The 8,644-nt window shown below is 46.2% G+C and overlaps 1 protein-coding gene across 5 annotated transcripts in view; it reads left to right on the plus strand.

Annotated features, from left to right (window-relative positions):
* The window catches only part of LOC109882301 (sodium-dependent phosphate transporter 2-like), a 149,037-nt gene that overhangs the window by 33,590 nt on the left and 106,803 nt on the right, over positions 1–8,644 (plus strand). Inside the window, exon 2 of one of the 5 annotated variants that reach the window (XM_031816686.1) lies at positions 7,863–7,932. The exons of the other annotated variants lie outside the window; for them this stretch is intronic. The gene's annotated coding sequence lies outside the window, so the exon portion shown is untranslated. The remainder of the gene's footprint in view (positions 1–7,862; positions 7,933–8,644) is intronic. 5 annotated transcript variants of the gene reach the window in all.

The raw sequence follows: 8,644 nt of genomic DNA on the forward strand, positions 1-8,644 counted from the left end.
ACTCTTATTCTGTGTTATTTCATACACACACATTTTTCCTTGACATTTGGTATTCGGACGGCGGGGATTTTCTCTCCCTCATTCTGCCAGAGAGCTGCGAATGTGTTCCGTTTTCTATTCTAAACAGAGCAGGTGTCTGTGATTTCAGAAGAGCTTCTGCTGTGTGACTGCTAGTCTGTGTGTTAGTTAGGGCTGGAAACAGCCAGGTACGAGACGATAATATCACCATATTAAATCACTCGCCGGTGTTGGTTCAGTGATGGAGTTTCATACAGTACCTCAAAAAGTCTGGACACACCGACTCATCCAAGAGTTTTTCTTTATTTTTTACTATTTTCTACATTGTAGAATAATAGTGAAGACATCACACTATGCAATAACACATATGGAATCATGTAGTAAACAAAAAAGTGTTAAACAAATATGTTTATTTTAGATTATTCAAATTAGCCACCCTTTGTCTTGATGACAGCTTTGCACATGGTCATTTTCTCAACCAGATTCACCTGGAATGCTTTCCAACAGTCTTGAAGGAGTTCCCACATATGCTGAGCACATGTTGGCTGTTTTTCCTTCACTCTGCAGTCCAACTCATCCCAAACCATCTCAATTGGGTTGAGGTCAGGTGATTGTGGAGGCCAAGTCATCTGATGCAGCACTCCATCACTCTCCTTCTTGGTCAAATAGCCCTTACACAGCTTGGAGGTGTGTGTTGGTTCATTGTCCTGTTGAAAAACAAATGATAGTTCCACTAAGTGGAAACCAGATGGGATGGCGTATCACTGCAGAATGCTGTGGTAGCCATGCTGGTTAAGTGTGCCCTGAATTCTAAATAAATCACTGACAGTGTCACCAGCAAAACACCATCACACCTCCTCCTCCATGCTTCACGGTGGGAACCACACATGCAGAGATCATCTGTTTCACAAAGACACGGCAGTCAGAACCAAAAATGTCAAATGTGGACTCATCAGACCAAAGGAGAGATTTCCACCAGTCTAATGTCCATTGCTCGTGTTTCTTGGCCCAAGCAAGTCTCTTCTTCTTATTGGTGTCCTTTAGTAGTGGTTTATTTGTAGCAATTTGACCATGAAGGCCTGATTCATGCAGTCTCCTCTGAACAGTTGATGTTGAGATGTGTCTGTTAGTTGAACTCTGAAGCATTTATTTGGGCTGCAATCTGAGGTGCAGTTAACTCTAATGAACTTATCCTCTGCAGCAGAGGTAACTCTGTGTCTTCCTTTTCTGTGGCAGCCCACATGAGAGCCAGTTTAATCATAGCGCTTGATGGTTTTTTGCAACTGCACTTGAAAATGTTTCAAGTTCTTTAAATTTTCCAGATTGACTGACCTTCATGTCTTAAAATAACGATGGACTGTCATTTCTCTTTGCTTATTTGAGCTGTTCATGCCATAATATGGACTTTGTCTTTTACTAAATAGGGCTATCTACTGTATACCAACCCTACCTTGTCACAACACAACTGATTGGCTCAAACGCATTAAGCAGGAAAGAAATTCCACATATGAACTTTTAACAAGGCACACCTGTCACGTTCGTCGTAACGATGAGACCAAGGCACAGCGTGGTAAGCGTACATGATTAATGAAAGAACGAACACTGAACAAAACAACCAAACGAACCGTGAAGCTAATATGGCTAGTGCAGAACAGGCAACTAAACATAGAATAACAACCCACAAAATAACCAAAGAATATGGCTACCTAAATATGGTCCCCAATCAGAGACAATCATAAACAGCTGCCTCTGATTGAGAACCAATCTAGGCAACCATAGACATATAACCACATAAAAAACAAAAACTAAACAACCCCCCCCCCCCCCACACACACACACACAAAAGTGCGGACTCCCGGCCGCAAACCTAAACCTATATGGGAGGCAGCTCTGGTTCTGGACGCCGGAGACCCCAGGCTGGGGACCGTCGCTGAAGGATCCAGACTGTGGCCCGTCGTTGGAGGTTTCGGACTGGGGCCCGTCATTGGAGGTACCGGACTGTCACGCCCTGACCTAGTCTAGAAAAACCCCTAGACATACAAAAACCACTAGACAATACAAAACCCCCTAGATAATACAAAAACTAAACAAACCACCCTCGTCACACCCTGACCTAACCAAAATAATAAAGACAACAAAGATAAGGTCAGGGTGTGACAACACCTGTTAATTTAAATGTATTCCAGGTGACTACCTCATGAAGCTGGTTGAGAGAATGCCTAGAGTGTACAAAGCTGTCATCAAGGCAAAAGGGTGGCTACTTGGAAGAATCTCAAATATAAAATACACTTTGATTTGTTTAAACAATTTTGGTTACTACTTGATTCCATATGTGCTATTTCATAGTGTTGATGTCTTCACTATTATTCTACAATGTAGAAAATAGTTTAAAAAAAATATATTAAAAAAACAACCTGAATGAGTAGGCGTGCCCAAAGTAGGCGTGTCCAAAGTAGGCGTGTCCAAACATTTGACTGGTGCTGTATATACACATTGTTACATTGTTGGTAAGTAAGCATTTCGCTGTTTAGTCTACACCTGTTGTTGGCATGTGACAAATAAGATTTGATTCTGAGTAGAATAAATTAGAATTCAGTTCTGTAAAGTAGATCCAGTTGAAGTCGGACGTTTACATACACCTTAGCCAAATACATTTAAACTCAGTTGTTCACAATTCCTGACATGTAATCCTAGTTTAAAAAAAGTTAGGATCACCACTTTATTTTAAGAATGTGAAATGTCTGAATAATAGTGGAGAGAATGATTTATTTCAGATTTTATTTCTTTCATCACATTCCCAGTGGGTCAAAAGTTTACAACCACTCAATTAGTATTTGGTAGCATTGCCTTTAAATTGTTAAACTTGGGTCAAACGTTTTGGGTAGCCTTCCACAAGCTTCCCACAATAAGTTGGGTGAATTTCGGCCCATTCCTCCTGACAGAGCTGGTGTAACAGAGTCAGGTTTGTAGGCCTCCTCCCTTGCACACACTTTTTCAGTTCTGCCCTCAACATTTATGTTTGTACAGATGAACGTGGTACCTTCAGGTGTTTGGAAATTGCTCCCAAGGATGACCCAGACTTGTGGAGGTCTACAATGTTTTTTTCTGAGGTCTTGGCTGATTTCTTTTGATTTTCCCATGATTTCAAGCAAAGAGGCACTGAGTTTGAAGGTAGACCTTGAAATACATCCACCGGTACACCTCCAATTGACTCAAATTATGTCAATTAACGTACCAGAAGCTTCTAAAGCCTTGACATTTATTTTCTGGAATTTTCCAAGCTGTTCAAAAGGCACAGTCAACTTAGTACATGTAAACTTCTGACCCTGAAATAATCTGGAAAAATGACCAGATGTTAGATGTCCTTACCGACTTGCAAAAACTATAGTTTGTTATTAAGAAATTAAAACGAGTTTTAATGACTCCAACTGTATGTACAGCACATGAAAGTACAATACATTATACTGTACTCTACTCTAGTGTGCTCTACTGTACTGTCCAAACATCGACGTCTGTGATTGGTTCAGATTCGGCCTGGCCAGGGCTGACTGACCAAATGTTGTCGAGTGAGTGAGTGAGTGAGTGAGTGAGTGAGAGAGACAGAGAGAGAGACAGAGAGAGAGACAGAGAGAGAGAGAGACAGAGAGAGAGACAGAGAGAGACAGAGAGAGACAGAGAGAGAGGTCCAGACTCTTCAGTTTTGCTTTGACATCCAGATGACAGAAAGAGGGGGTGGACAGTTATGTTCAGCTCATAACAGTATGCCGGTGGACAGGGTGGACAGGGAGGAGGACAGGGTGGACAGGGTGGAGGACAGGGAGGTGGACAGGGAGGAGGACAGGGTGGACAGAGAGGAGGACAGGGTGGACAGGGTGGACAGGGAGGAGGACAGGGTGGACAGGGAGGAGGACAGGGTGGACAGGGAGGAGGACAGGGTGGACAGGGTGGACAGGGAGGAGGACAGGGTGGACAGGGAGGAGGACAGGGTGGACAGGGAGGAGGACAGGGTGGACAGGGAGGAGGACAGGGTGGACAGGGAGGAGGACAGGGTGGACAGGGAGCAGGACAGGGTGGACAGGGAGGACAGAGAGGAGGACAGGGTGGACAGGGAGGAGGACAGGGTGGACAGGGAGGAGGACAGGGTGGACAGGGAGGAGGACAGGGTGGACAGGGAGGAGGACAGGGTGGACAGAGAGGAGGACAGGGTGGACAGGGAGGAGGACAGGGTGGACAGGGAGGAGGACAGGGTGGACAGGGAGGAGGACAGGGTGGACAGAGAGGAGGACAGGGTGGACAGGGAGGAGGACAGGGTGGACAGGGAGGAGGACAGGGTGGACAGGGAGGAGGACAGGGTGGACAGGGAGGAGGACAGGGTGGACAGGGAGGAGGACAGGGTGGACAGAGAGGAGGACAGGGTGGACAGGGAGGAGGACAGGGTGGACAGAGAGGAGGACAGGGTGGACAGGGAGGAGGACAGGGTGGACAGAGAGGAGGACAGGGTGGACAGGGTGGACAGGGAGGAGGACAGGGTGGACAGGGAGGAGGACAGGGTGGACAGGGAGGAGGACAGGGTGGACAGGGAGGAGGACAGGGTGGACAGAGAGGAGGACAGGGTGGACAGAGAGGAGGACAGGGTGGACAGGGTGGACAGGGAGGACAGGGAGGAGGACAGGGTGGACAGAGAGGAGGACAGGGTGGACAGGGTGGACAGGGAGGAGGACAGGGTGGACAGGGAGGACAGGGAGGAGGACAGGGTGGACAGAGAGGAGGACAGGGTGGACAGGGAGGAGGACAGGGTGGACAGAGAGGAGGACAGGGTGGACAGGGAGGAGGACAGGGTGGACAGTACCAGGTGTTCCATCTATGCTTCATGACTACTATAATTTTCCATTGTTGCAAATTCAATTGCAGTAATTTCCGATTTTGGTAACAGAATTACGAGTTTTAATCGCTTAATTTTAAAAAAGCAAGCTTGATATCAGTATAAAGATGAACTAATCTACCTTGCTACTTTCATTATCCTCCTTCGTGAATTAAATATATTAAAGACATGTTGTTGTTTTTTTTGTAACAGAATGACAAGGCCATATTTCTTAAACTTACAGAAGGCAAATAATGAATTCCAAAAACTAAATATAAGTGTTGATTTTAGTTGGCAGTTGGTCTTCAACATTATTCTGTTTTTATGTAGTTCTGATATTGTACATTTAAAAAAATAAAAAATTACATTATTTTCTAGTAGATGTTTTCTTAGACCCCATTTTCCATCAATTTACCCAGAAATCAAATCCTTTTGCATATTTACAACATTAAAACAACACCAACAAAAGTGTTGAAAATCAAACAAGAAAAAAATAATATAGACTCTTAGCTTTCATTTGAACCCAATTTGACTCCTATGAACTTCACATGTCGGTGCTCATGGGGTCCTTTCAGATGGAAATGCTCAATGGTCGTCTCAGTCTCTGGACTTGAATCCCATTGAAAACCCTTGTATTGAATATAACATGCTCTTTTACAGACCTGTGGTTTTAATATAACATGCTCTTTTACAGGCCTGTGGTTTTAATATAACATGCTCTTTTACAGACCTGTGGTTTTAATATACCATGCTCTTTTACAGACCTGTGGTTTTAATATAACATGCTCTTTTACAGACCTGTGGTTTTAATATAACATGCTCTTTTACAGACCTGTGGTTTTAATATAACATGCTCTTTTACAGACCTGTGGTTTTAATATAACATGCTCTTTTACAGACCTGTGGTTTTAATATAACATGCTCTTTTACAGACCTGTGGTTTGAATATAACATGCTCTTTTACAGACCTGTGGTTTGAATTGAAGAAGGCCGTCCATAAGCACGGATGAACATACACCTCAGTATTTGTATTTTTTATACAGTATTATTTATTTTGTTTGCTAATCTTTATCAAGGGTGCCAATAATTATGGACCTGACTGTTAGTCTGCTGCAGAGGGAGGAGAGAGAGGACGTGAGGGTGCCAATAATTATGGACCTGACTGTTAGTCTGCTGTAGAGGGAGGAGAGAGAGGGCATGAGGGTGCCAATAATTATGGACCTGACTGTTAGTCTGCTGTAGAGGGAGGAGAGAGAGGGCATGAGGGTGCCAATAATTATGGACCTGACTGTTAGTCTGCTGTAGAGGGAGGAGAGAGAGGGCATGAGGGTGCCAATAATTATGGACCTGACTGTTAGTCTGCTGCAGAGGGAGGAGAGAGAGGGCATGAGGGTGCCAATAATTATGGACCTGACTGTTAGTCTGCTGTAGAGGGAGGAGAGAGAGGGCATGAGGGTGCCAATAATTATGGACCTGACTGTTAGTCTGCTGCAGAGGGAGGAGAGAGAGGGCATGAGGGTGCCAATAATTATGGACCTGACTGTTAGTCTGCTGCAGAGGGAGGAGAGAGAGGGCATGAGGGTGCCAATAATTATGGACCTGACTGTTAGTCTGCTGCAGAGGGAGGAGAGAGAGGGCATGAGGGTGCCAATAATTATGGACCTCACTGTTAGTCTGCTGCAGAGGGAGGAGAGAGAGGGCATGAGGGTGCCAATAATTATGGACCTGACTGTTAGTCTGCTGTAGAGGGAGGAGAGAGAGGGCATGAGGGTGCCAATAATTATGGACCTGACTGTTAGTCTTCTGCAGAGGGAGGAGAGAGAGGGCATGAGGGTGCCAATAATTATGGACCTGACTGTTAGTCTGCTGTAGAGGGAGGAGAGAGAGGGCATGAGGGTGCCAATAATTATGGACCTGACTGTTAGTCTGCTGCAGAGGGAGGAGAGAGAGGGCATGAGGGTGCCAATAATTATGGACCTGACTGTTAGTCTTCTGCAGAGGGAGGAGAGAGAGGGCATGAGGGTGCCAATAATTATGGACCTGACTGTTAGTCTGCTGCAGAGGGAGGAGAGAGAGGACATGAGGGTGCCAATAATTATGGACCTGACTGTTAGTCTGCTGTAGAGGGAGGAGAGAGAGGGCATGAGGGTGCCAATAATTATGGACCTGACTGTTAGTCTGCTGCAGAGGGAGGAGAGAGAGGGCATGAGGGTGCCAATAATTATGGACCTGACTGTTAGTCTGCTGTAGAGGGAGGGGAGAGAGGGCATGAGGGTGCCAATAATTATGGACCTGACTGTTAGTCTGCTGCAGAGTTCATTACTTAAGAAGCTGGAGAACAAGCTGTAGCATGGAAATGACCAGAGTTTGGAGCAGGTACAGCCGACTAGCGCCAGCTAACGCTACCTAAACATACATATTTATATATATTTATATTTTTGGAGTCAAAGGTATTGATATATTGTCCAAAATAATATTGCAATATGCAACTGTATCGACCCCCCCCCCCCCACCACCCTTCACTAGTTACCGTAGTGACAGAGGGAAGGGTGGGAGGGGGCTCAGAATGCCCTTGGTCTGACTGCTCGAACCACCTCTCCCTCCCTCCTCCCCTTCCCCTTTCTTCCTCCGACTCCATTGGCTGCCTCCGTCTCAGTCTGCCTGTTCTCCCTTCGTGCGATTGGCCATGCTGTGGCGCTCTCCCTCCTAGCTGGTTTCTGATTGGCCTGCTGGTGCTGTGATGCAGCTGCGGATGCCTTCCTTTAAGAGGCAGTCTAGAGTCTAGACTGATGCGCTGTGGCTGCGCTGCTTTCTCTCTCTCGCTCTCCTCTCTCCCTGCTTGCCTTCTCTCCTCTGTCTCTCTCTCTCTCTCTCTCACCAGCAACGCAACACGGACACAACCTGCTGATTAATCCGCCACTGAACCTATCTCCTATCTCTCTCTCTCTCTCTATCTCTCTGACTCTCTCTGTCCTCCGTTCAGTACCCCTCTCTCGGATCATTCTCTCCTCCAATTCAATCTCCTCTTGATGTGAGGAGACTGCGTCTTGAAGGTAGGTGGAGTTGACTGCAGTGAGACCAGCTGTCTCTTTCTCTCCCTCTCTCCTCTCTCCCTATGCCCCCCGTCTCTCTCTCTCTCTCTCTCTCTCTTTCTCTCCCTCTCTCCTTTATCCTTCTCTCTTTTTAGTCATTCAGAGGATTCCATTAGAAATAATCTGTACAGAAGCAGATTACGTGTGTGTGTGTGTGTTTGCACAGGTGTCATGCCTGTCGGGGAGCGTCGAGTCATCATCAGTTGACGGTGTGTGTGCTAGGGGTCCCCGTGGTAACAAGTGTGTGTCCTCTGTCAGGGCCTGTCTCTCTCACTCTCTCTCTGTGTCTCTCTCTCTCTCTCTCTCTCTCTCTCTCTCTCTCTGTCTCTGTCTCTCTCTCTCTCTCTCTCTCTCTCTCTCTCTGTGTTCTCTGTCCTCTCTCTCTCTCTCTCTGTTCTCTGTCCCTCTCTCTCTCTCTCTCTCTCTGTTCTCTGTTCTCTCTCTCTCTCTCTCTCCTCTCTCTCTCTCTCTCTCTCTCTCTCTCTCTGTTCTCTGTCCCTCTCTCTGCTCTCTCTCTCTCTCTGTTCTCTGTCCCTCTCTCTGTTCTCTGTTCTCTGTCCCTCTCTCTCTCTGTCCCTCTCTCTCTCTCCTCTCTCTCTCTCTCTCTCTCTGTCCCTCTCTCTCTCTCTCTGTCCCTCTCTCTCTCTCTCTCTCTGTCCCTCTCTCTCTCTCT

Source organism: Oncorhynchus kisutch, linkage group LG3 (genome assembly GCF_002021735.2).
Source record: "Oncorhynchus kisutch isolate 150728-3 linkage group LG3, Okis_V2, whole genome shotgun sequence".
NCBI lineage: Eukaryota > Metazoa > Chordata > Actinopteri > Salmoniformes > Salmonidae > Oncorhynchus > Oncorhynchus kisutch.